The sequence below is a fragment of the Rhagoletis pomonella genome, unplaced genomic scaffold, assembly GCF_013731165.1.
Source record: "Rhagoletis pomonella isolate Grant_MI unplaced genomic scaffold, Rhpom_1.0 Rhpom_scaffold_00009, whole genome shotgun sequence".
Taxonomy (NCBI): domain Eukaryota; kingdom Metazoa; phylum Arthropoda; class Insecta; order Diptera; family Tephritidae; genus Rhagoletis; species Rhagoletis pomonella.
In genome coordinates, this window is record NW_023458563.1 from 17,630,095 (window position 1) to 17,641,586 (window position 11,492).

An 11,492-nucleotide genomic window follows, 5' to 3' on the forward strand; every position below is an offset into this window, starting at 1 on the left:
GTTTTGTACATACATTTCTGTTCTTATTTGACGTTAGTTTTGTTGTTGCCATTCTTTGGACTAAAAATTTGGTTTTTTTGCGTTCCTTTACTTTTCATGTTATTCTCTTTAAGTGAGCGCATTTTGCTTACGCTCTGGCATTTTGACACTTTTCAGATTTTAGCCCAAAAAGATAAGGAATGAACCTTATGTAATATTGATAGCGAGGTTTTAGTTTTTTAAACTATAATTTTATTATACTCTGCTAGCACAGCGCAAAAATGAAAAAAGAACCTTCGTCAGCTTCAGGCATGCGCTGCGCCCAAAGCGAAATTTATGTATGTACGAGCAGCGCTGCGTTCAAAACAAACAAACACTGTATATCGTGTATTTCGTTTGGCAACTGTTTTCGTTTTTTTTTTTTGCTTCAAAATACTGCTGGCTGCGATATCGGCACATGCTCACTGTAAGCTTCTTGGTGTGGCATACATACATACATTGATCTTCAGCTTTTCCTTTATCTTATCTTACTTCTTACTTAATATTATAAATGTGAAAGTTTGTATGTTTGGATGTTTGGGAAATCATCACGCGGAAACGACTGAACGGATTTGCATGAAATTTGGTACGCAGATAGCTCATGGGCCAGATTGATTAATAGGCTATTTTTTTAAGAGTTGCCACCTGTTAAAAAGTTTAACTTATTTAATATGCGGGAACGACTGAATGGATTTGCATGAAAATTTGCACACAGATAGCTTATGACCTAGATTGGAAAATAGGCTACTTTTCTTAAGAGTTGCCACCTGTTAAAATAGTTCCATTAAATTAATAAGCGGAAACGACTGAATGGATTTGCATGAAATTTTGCAAGCAGATAGCTTATGGCCTACAGTGGAAAAAAGGCGAATTTTTTGGAAGAGTTGCCACCTGTTAAAAAAGTTTAATTAAATTAATACGCGGAAACGACTAAACGCAGTTGCATGAAATTTTGCGCACAGATATCTTATGACCTAGGTTAGAAAGTAAGCCACTTTTTTAGGAGTTGCCACCTGTTAGAAATGTTTAATTTAATTAATACGCGGAAATGAGTGAACTGATTTGCATGGAAGTTTTCACACAGATAGCTTATGAGCTAGGTTGAAAAATAGGCTACTTTTTTTAAGAGTTACCACCTGCTAAAAAAGTTTAATTAAATTAATACGCGGAAAAGTCTGTACGGATTTGCATGAAATTTTGCAAGCAGATAGCTTACGAGCTACAGTGGAAAAGAGGCTAATTTTTTGGAAGAGATACCACCTGTTAAAAAAGTTTTAATTAAATTAATACGCGGAAACGACTGAGCAGATTTGCATGACATTTCGCACAGAAATAGCTTATGACCTATGTTGGAAAATAGGCTACTATTTTAAGAGTTATCACGTATTAGGAAAATTTTATTAAATTAAATTGCAAAATATATGATTTGTAAAAGTAACTAATAAAATGTTAAAAAACGGCGATTTTTGTGAAAGCGTTAGCAAATTTCAGGGCATCAAAAGCTTTTAAAGCGTTGTTTACCTTTACTTGAGAATTGTCAAAATCGGCAAATCCCAAGGGGTTTCTGGAACGTGCCACATTTGTTCGCTACATCGTGATGTGATAAAAAGAAAAACTGGCCGCACTCCGCAAGGTTGCAGAAATCTTTCAAAATATGTTTGAAAAATATCTTGATATGGAGGGAACTGCTTTACACGTTCAAGAAAAAAAAATTGCCAAAACTCAACGCAATTTTTAACAACTTCAATATTGTACTTTGTTATACTAAAATTATTATTTTTTTATTCTAATTAACCCTCTAGTAGGCAGAACCGCCTCCAGACGGTCGTTAACTAAACACCTTTTTAGTTCACCTATAATAATTTTTTTCTATATTCGTAAGGCACGATCTTTAGGCAAAAATCGTACCCTTACGGCGAAGTAAATTTTAATCCGTTATGTCAATCCGTTTTATTTTAATCGGCAGTTGAATTACAGATTTTGAAAACACGGTGAAAATTAATTATTTCTTGCTATTTAGTAATTTCGTAATTAAAGAAATTTTTTCTTTTGAAAAATTTTTCGATATAAAAAAATTTGGTGGATTTCGTTGATAAAAGCACCGTATTTTGATATAAGTTTTATAATTATGTCACCATTCGAAATGGAGAAAATTGCTTTCGAACACAGACCGTCTACAGACCGGCTTGCTGACATATAAAACCCCAGTTTTGCATTTTTGACCGTCTGCAGACGGCATTGCCGGTTCGTAGGTCAACATTGTGTAAGAGAAAGCTGATAATATGTGTAAGTATATCGGTGAGCCCGTTTCCAGACGGTCTTGGTTTTACTCCCCTGTAGGAAAAAGTTACTGTCACATATCGAAATCGACATCAGTTTTGGATTTCTCGTGCTAAAATCACCCATTCCTGAATTTTTCAACTCATAAAAAAATTGGCCTACTAGAGGGTTAAAATGTTTGCAATTTATCTGAAACCTTCTAGAATATTTTTAATTTTTGTACAAAGTTTGATCCAAAACCTGAGATCTACCACATTTTTTTGAAATCTACCACATTTTTTTCCAGATTCTTCCCCACAAATTTTTTTTAAGTCCGATCACTGGTTTCATCGTTTGTTTTAAGGAAATTCTTACAACCATATACATATGTATTATTTACGCTAGTGTATGTATGTATAACACAACAACCATCGAGTAAATTTTTATTCGTGTCAAACTGAAACTTTTTTTCCAATAATAAACGGTTAGCTGATTCCAGTCGACAGCAAGTTCACAAAATTAATTGAAAATTTGTATCAACCAAAGCATTGTTTATATTTTCTCAACAATGATTTTATTTAACTAACAATATTGTCCAATCAAGGCAGTCGTTTTGTAATTATTAACAAATATACATTTGCCCCAACTAGAAGTCTGAAGTAAATTGCAGACTTTCGTGAACTAGATATTTATTTCGCCATATCCAACTATGCCACTTGGTCACTATAACCAGATCTGGTAATTATAACTAAACCTTTTTCTGGGTGTAGAATAGGTCTTGCGTGTCGGTATGGCTGCCATGCTTAAATGTTGTAGTTGTAATTTTTAGAGGTTCACAAAAACGCTTTTTCCAGGAGAAATAAAGAAGCGATTTCCAAGAAGAATACAGTGTTTTAAATTAAAACTCCAAACCTGTCGATAGATCACTTTTTGTAAGTAATCAGTTCGGTTTCTGTCGAAGAAACAACGTTAAATATTGGCTTATTTTGGGGAAAATTTTGAGCCTTTAAAGTACTCTGAGAACTTGGGTTTTGCAGATTTTCAGAATATAAGTTCTTCTGAGTAGTAGAAATATTATTGTGTACAAATTTTATATAAACTCGACAATAATTGAGCATTTTAAGGCAAACAATTGTTTTATTACAAAAATGCTCGAAAACCATTTGAATGATTTTGCTTTTTTTTTTAAGTAAAAAATTCATGTTTTTCCCTTTCGTTTGGCATATGGGAAGTATTGGTTGATATCTTGTAAGTATCTTTATTTGATTCAAATATATGGGCATAAATGATTTTCCATACAAAATCACTTCGTTATCATTTGGCAAACACATGCATGCGCTGGAAGTGAGAGGAGACAAAAAGTATGTACATACTATAATTTATATTCTTTTAAATTATTTGAAATGGGGTCTACGGGATATTTATTTTTAGCAAAAATTTCAAATAAGTTACAGTCATTTTGATTGCTTGTCGAGCCTCGTCGGGCAATATTCTTTAATAGGGATATATTTTGGATTCTTGCCTATCGTCGTATTTGACCGATTTAGGCAGCAAAAATTATTTTTAAAAAATCTTAACTCAAAATGTTTAGAAACGACGTGTTACGATATTTAAAACGGTAAATGTTTAAAATCAAGTAAATAGAGTGTGAGGATGTCTAAGTATTCCACCAAAACAACGAAAATAAAGCTGCTTAAAGTTTGACATTGATACCTATGTGTTCGTATCGGCGAGTAAAAGGTTTTGATCTAGGTTAGAACATAAAAAGGTTTGCCACCTACTAATTAAATGCAATTAAGTTAAATGAATGACTAAATTACTAAATCAATCGAGATGGGTTTGAAAAGGCTTTATTTCTAAACAATATGTGGGAGGATTACCATCTGTTTAAAAATTAAAATCAACTTTAATTCAAGTGAATTATGTAACTGAAATATGTATAACAATATGGGTGTCAGACTAAAAAGTTTAATAAGGTTATAGTTTTAAACTAATTTTAACAGGGCTGCCACCTGTTTAAAAGCTAAATTCATTGTATATAATAGGTTAAATTAAATCTTAACAATATGGATATGTAACATGAAATGGTTTGCCACCTGTTAAAAAATGTAATTCAATTGATTTCAAAGAATTACTACGCTAAGTTTATCATCCAAATGGCTTTGAAAGGGCTTAAATTTGAATTATATTTAGTAGGATTGCTTCTTCTTCTTCTTATTTGGCACTACAACCGTTTTCCAATTGCTTCTCTCCTGCGCGAATTTGCGCCAGTTGGTTATCCCGAGCGCAGACAGGTCCTTCTGCACTTGGTCCTTCCAATGCGTTCGTGGGCGCCCTTGCTTTCGTTGTCCACCCATGGGTGCGGAGTCGAAGGATCTTTTCACCGGAAGGTGGGATTGCTACCTGTTTAAAAAATCAATCTCAAAATAACATATTTTTTTATTAAATCCCTCCTCCGCCACCACCCCATCCACCCTCCCTCGCTTAACGTTGTGGAGGTCTTGACTTTCCCATCACCAGCCTTTACTCATTGAAGACATTTACAGTGCACCCTGTACATGTAAAGAAAACAGGTACAGTTCTGCAGCATTATTTTCGGTTTATTTTTCGGTAGTAGTAAGTATTTCAAATGGTCACTGCACAGCAAACGCACATTCTCAGCAGTTTTTTTTGTTTGTTTCCAAACTACGAACCTTCAAGCATAACACCCACGCAAGAATCTCAGCGCCGTTGAGTGGTGTTACATAACTTTTTGACTGTAGTTCATTCCTCTAATCCATTAAAATAAGCAAAAATACGAAATTTTTCCTTGTAGCTTTGCCGGTACCAGTTCATATTATATTTATATTAAACTCATTGGATCATATGGATTCATCCAATTTAATATAATTTAAAAAATTAACTCACGGTTTAAAGCATCTAAAAACCAAATAAACAATTACCACCACGGCACTTTGACAGCGCGGTGCGAGCGAATTAAAGTAAAGAAGGATTAAAAAATAATGGAATCAAGTCAAGAATTATATTCTCTTCACCCTATATTCAGTTATAAAAGAAAAAAGTGCGTTTGGAAAATTCGACTTATGGCCGCCTAAATCGGCCAAATACCCCTCTGTGCGTCGTTTCAAGCACAAAACCGCGTATCAAGAAAATGCAAGACCTCGTATGAGAGGTTGCCAAATTTTATAGGAGAGAGTAAAACTTGTCTTATTTTACAACGGTTTTCTCTTTTATCCCTAATGATCTCTTCTTCTTATGTCTAAGTATCGATGTTTTAGTATGAATGGAAAAAGGCTTGATGCCAGGAGCTTCCGGCGAGCAAATATCTTTTTTAGCACAAATGTCAGTTACGAGGTTTTGCAGAACCCACGAAACGCGTTTTTATACTTTAAACGACGCTATAAACCTTTGTTATAAAACTGTCCGCCTACGTCTGCTTCCTGCGCTATTTGAAGTCGAAGTTTAATATCCTTCAAAAGGGATTCCAAGCAGAAATGTTCAACGGCTAGTTAATGGAGAGTCGATTCTTGTAAAATAAAATTCTGTTAGTGTAGTCGAACATTATTTGTCAAATATCTGGTGGAAAAACTCGATATACCGCTAGTGTCTTCCTACTGTTTTCTTCATCAGTAAAAATAACTTAAAAATATAAGAAAACTAATGCAGAAAAGTGCGCTCGATACTCAAATGCTTGCGTCGGAGCTGAGTACAGAGATTTACTGAATTATATGTCCTCGAATTTCAGTGCCTCGGAAAATCTTTAGAAGGACTATGAAACTGGACATTAACACTCTCTACTCAGTTCCGACGAGAACGTATGGGTCTTTAGCACACTTTATCGCATTCTTTTTTTTATATTTTTAAGTTATTTATTTAATATATACAGAGAAATCATAAAAATTTTGGAAACTGAAAACTCTACACAATTCGCTATCCTATGTAAATGAGAGCCAATTTGAAAAAAACGGAGGGCATATCCGGCCTCGCCGATCTAAATATGCCATACGAATGCCGTTTTTGAATTTTTCTGAAGTAGGTTTATTGTTGACTATGGTATTCGGTAGATAAATATCAGACAACAGCACGAGTTTACTCACTTCCATCTAAACAGTATGAACTCATTGCTGTGAACTCTATAAGGTTAGTGAGAAACACCGTACAAACAGTGCGATTCATAGTTAGTTTTGAAATCAATGTTTAGCTGCAGTGTACTCATTTGATTTCAAATATGGCATTCATGATTCAATAATACAAGGTTGTGTAATTTGTGACAGCTAAAATTTGACACTCCTTTATCTAGATTTGTATTTTGGAAGTAGGAGAAAGGGGAAGAATGTGATCGCCTTTTGCGAAAACGGTAGTAGAAAGGTACTACAAAAAGTACTCAAAGTATACAATTAGAAGTAAAATGTGTATTATTTATTCTATGAGAACTTGCAATATATTTGGTGTTTTAATGGAAATACTAAACAATATATAAATATGTGCATTTATGATTTAAGTTATTCATCATTTCCTGGAACCGACCGTTCAGCTATGCAAAAACGAAAACTGCAGATCAATAGAACTTTTTATGCTTATTTCAACCAAGCCAAAATTATTTGGCGCAAGTAAAAAAATCAAGACGTTCTAGAAGGTTAAAGTTCAGTTTCTAAATTTTTTAAATATTAATATCTTACGAACTGTTGGTATAAGCGATAAAAAAAACTAATGACGCCACCATAAAGATAATTAGTTTGTTTTTCAGCTGGTGTACACAATTTATAGCGTCTTGTATTTTTAAACCAAAACCACTAAAAAACGAACAAATGTAATTTTTTCTTTAAATAATCTTTTTTGAATAAAACTGCATAATTAATGGTAAAGAAATTTATATTATTTGGAAAGTACAAGTTATTAGCCCTGTTCCCGTACGCACTATCCAGTAAATCCAGTACTAATTTTACTGGTTTTTTACTGGATGTCGTTTTCGTACGCAAAAACTTGCAAGAAACTAGCAAAAGAGGGGAAATTGAGAGAGCAAAAATGACAGCTGAACTTGCAAGTTTTATTGGATTTTTTACTGGATAAATTTTTACTAGCAACTAATTGCAAACAAATTAATCAGCTGTTCATAAAACTAGCAGCTTCTTGCTGGTTTTGCGTTTTCGTACTTTCTTTCTCATGGGGAGTAAATATTGGCTTTACTCTCTGAAATTTGGTTACTGGCAAGTTACTGGATATTTTTTGCTGGAGAATACGAAAACCCAACTGTTATCTTTAATTCGATATTACATATTTTATCATGATGTACTTTTGGGTTTCAACAATTCAGTCATAATAAAAAATACAAATAAACAAAGCAAATAAACCTCTTATATCTTCGTTATTTTTTGCTGCGCCAAATAAATTTGGTATCGTTGTAATTAGCGTAAAAAGTTCTATCTATCGGCATTTTTGGTTATTTTATAGCTAAACGGTTACTATTCTACACTTGTTCTAGAAAATTACGCAAACGAAGGTGATGCCAACGAATATTTAGTATGACGAATTTTGGGTTTTACTACTAATATCACTAGAAACTGTAGCGCAAGCAACATTCTGCACAAGTAAAGGAGCCGATTTTATGTGTGGGAGCGAGAAGACTGTTTTATTACAAAACTTTTCTATTATTGAATCATGTATGGCATTGATATACTCTTTCCAAATCAAGTCAAGCGAGTAAAAAATGCTGTTATGAAAAGCAAGTCGAGCAATCGAATGACACCCATTGACTTATAACAATTAGTAGAGAATACGACAATTTTGAAAAAGTGGATATTGATGAAGTATTTTTTTAAATATATTAGTTTTACTAAATTATTTAGTTATGCACCTGACGTACATTTATATAATTAGTCTACAAAAGAAATGCAATGTTACCTCAGAAGACATCGGCTTTATAAGGGACTTGAAAAATAAGTTGCTTTATTATTTAAAAAAAGTTGCTGTTGAAAACTAACAGATTTGCACAAAATTGTGCTTTTTTTATACCCGCCAGCAAAAGAGCTCAAGAACTTTACCGAATCTGAGCAAAGGTACACAAAAGAGAAATGTTTACAAATTATGAGAACGTTAACTGAGAATTCTGACAGTAAAACGGAACCACAAATTGCGGATACACCTTTGTTACCTTCAGACAACTTTGAGCTGTTTTCAGATCTTCTTAAACAACCTACCTTTGTGAGCAGAACTGATAAAGCTACTGCAGAGCTGCGGCGATATGAAAATATTGAGGTATATTTTCATACGGATTTCGATATAATTAATTGGTGGGAGGTACACAAATGCGAAATGCCGCTGCTGCATAAACTCAGTCGTAGAGTAATAGCCACTCCTTCAACTAGCGCATCGTCAGAAAGAGTTTTTTCTTTTGCAGGAAATGTTATTTCTGACAAAAGATGCCACCTTTTGTCAAATGATGATGCCCTTAATCAGTTGATATTTTTGCATTATAATATGCAGTTAGGAAACCAATAAAATTAACAAAAATTGTCTTTACAAATGTTTTTTCTTTGATACTTTCATTACAGCAGTTATGCCATGCACTTGTTTTTCGAATCAAGCACTTGTTATTTGAATCGAGCACTTGATAGTGTGAATTACTCACTCAACCGACAATGTTTTTTCAATGATATGTTATGTTTGGAAATAAATGAGTGCGAGTGTGTGCAGATGTGAAAATAAAGCGAGTGACTTAAAATGTAATTTGAGTGTATCCATGCAGCTCTCTTATAAATATGTCACGAAAATTTAATTTTCATTTCATTTATTATCAAAATGGTGATATTAGTACAGTAAGAATTGCCTTCTTTTTTAGTACAACAAATATAGGTACAAAATACAATGGAACTTACACTGAATATGAGACAACAGAACTAAACCAACAATCCAATGTTAAAAATTAAAACAAAATGTAATTACAACTGAACTTAGTTTTAATCTTAAATTAAATTATAGCTAAATTAAATAAAATTAATCTAATTTTGATGACCTGTTTAAGTCGCTTGAAAAATGAGAATATAAGATAGCTTTGTAGTTACTTTTATTTAATTTTCCTCTTACTGCAGTTGGAATGGAGTTCCAACTTCTAATAGTATTAATGAAAAACAGTCTAGTCGATGTTGCAAAGTTAAAATTAGATAGAATGAGGTCTCTTGTGCGCCCGGACTTTGGAAATATCAGTTTGTCGTAAAGATAAGAACGCGTCTTGGCGTTCATTAGCCGGTATATAAAACTGCAAGTCCTGGCTAGTTGGTAATTGTAAATTTCACACCCTAACCGACTTGTTTTCCACTCCGATATGTGATGAAATTTCTTCAAGCCGTAAACATATCATGTGATATTATTGAATAGTACCTACAGCGAGCCGAGAGAGAGTCTAGTTTAGTTTTAAAAAAGTATCTATACTAGTACTCATTTAGAATACTCTAAAGAATAATCGATGCCAGTACTCACATTTGTAAAAAAGTATCGATAATACTCGTACTTCCAAGAAATTTTAATGCAAACGCAAAAGGTGAAGAAAAATCAGATTGCTTTGTTTTTATGACCTCTTCCTATTTGTAAATTGAATAGGCATTGCCTTTAACAACAAGCATTACTAACAGAGTTTTTGAAATAAACTTCCAATAAGTTTACTTCTACAAGCGTAAAATAAATGTTTATAGCAAAAAGCTTATTTAAAGTTTTTAAAAGCAAATATTTTATATAAGTGTTTGACGCGTATATTTATAAATCACTTTATTTTGAAAATTAAATTGCAATGTAGAAAACAAGAAATGAATCTGGTAAATTAGGTGGCCAGAATTTTTTAACATTCCTGGAGGGAAAATTCTCCACATTGAAAACACAAAAAAATTTTTATATTTATTTTAACACATAAATAACAAATAAATTACCAATTCAAAGTTTCTCTAAACACAAGTCAAACAAGTTAATAGTACACTGCGTTGCATAATCATAAGTCCGACACATATTAACAAGTTTTGACTATTTCTTTTTAAATTATTTAATTGTAATAGTAAGTATTACTTCCCAAAGAAATTGCTTTTGTCCTTCATCTTTCGTCAAAGTTCGATTATAATTTTGTATCAACGCTATATCTCGTTCTCATTTTTTAGAGAATTTAATGCCCTACAAGAATATAGGTGTGTACTCGTATTGAGAGGACAAAATTCTCCAGCAGCAAAAGTTCTGAGAATTTAGCAGCATTCGCTCTCAAAGAGACGAAATATCAACAGAAGTACGAGAACGCAAAATTTGCAAAAACTTGCAACCTTCCAAACAGCTGATCACTTGCACAGTTGCCACTGGTTTATTTTTTGTTTGGTACATTTTCCCCCGATTTGGCATTTTATACAATTGAATAGTTTTCGATAAGAAAAACCTTTTTATACCCGAGCGCACTTGTGCACAAGGGTATATTAATTTTGTTCACATAACGGTTGTTTGTAACAGATAAAACGAATCGAGATAGATATAGACAAATGTATACATAAATGATCAGGATGAAAAAAGAAATCGATTAAGCCATGTCTGTCTGTCCGTCCGTCTGTCCGTCTGTCCGTGTACACGATAACTCGAGCAAAAATTGAGATATCTCAACGAAATTTGGTATGTAGGTTTCCCTTAATCCAAGGTAGGTTGGTATTGAAAATGGGCGAAATCGGACTTTAACCACGCCCACTTCCCATATAACGGTAATTTCCAGAAATACGAAAACTGCGATATTTTAGTAACCACTCAAGATAATTCACTCAAAATCGACATTTACAATAATTTTTAGACGAAAAATAAGAATATTATAAATTTTTGGAAAATGGGCGTAGCCACGCCCACTTATTGTTACATGTGTATATCTTGGTAACCGCTGCACCAATTTCTTCCAAACTTGGCACAGTTTTTGGCCTTCGTATACTATACCAAATGGCCGAAAATTTTTAAAATCGCTCAATAACCACGCCTACTTCCCATATAACGGTAATTTTCAGAAATACGAAAACTGCGATATTTTAGTAACTACTGGAGATTATTCACTCAAAATTTATATTTATAATAAGTTTTAGACGAAAAATAAGAATATTATAAATTTTTGGAAAATGGGCGTAGCCACGCCCACTTATGGTTACATGTGTATATCTTGGTAACCGCTGCACCAATTTCTGCCAAACTTGGCACAGATGTTGGCCTTGGTA